This window comes from Marmota marmota, unplaced genomic scaffold, assembly GCF_001458135.2.
Source record: "Marmota marmota marmota unplaced genomic scaffold, marMar, whole genome shotgun sequence".
In the NCBI taxonomy this organism is placed as follows: Eukaryota; Metazoa; Chordata; class Mammalia; order Rodentia; family Sciuridae; genus Marmota; species Marmota marmota.
In genome coordinates, this window is record NW_025999896.1 from 3,639,700 (window position 1) to 3,640,038 (window position 339).

A 339-nucleotide genomic window follows, 5' to 3' on the forward strand; every position below is an offset into this window, starting at 1 on the left:
ATGTTGGTAATTTCCTCTTGAGAATAGATTACTTTCAAGAAACAACTAAAATTCATTCAGATCAAATGGATTGACGTATTTGGAGTTGAAAATCCAGTCATTTATACAAAAGAAGAAAATTGGCTAGACATGTAGTCAGTATAGTTTGGCAGTTAAGAGTATGGATTCTGGAGCCAGATTGTCTGGATGCAAAACCAGCTCCATTGTAAACTAGCAGTGTAAGCAAAATAAATTCTGGGCCTTATTTTACTCATCTGTAAAATGGGAATCCTTCAAGCACTTATCTCATTGAGTTGTTGTGATGTTTTGGTGAATATCTCATGTACATTTGAAAATAAT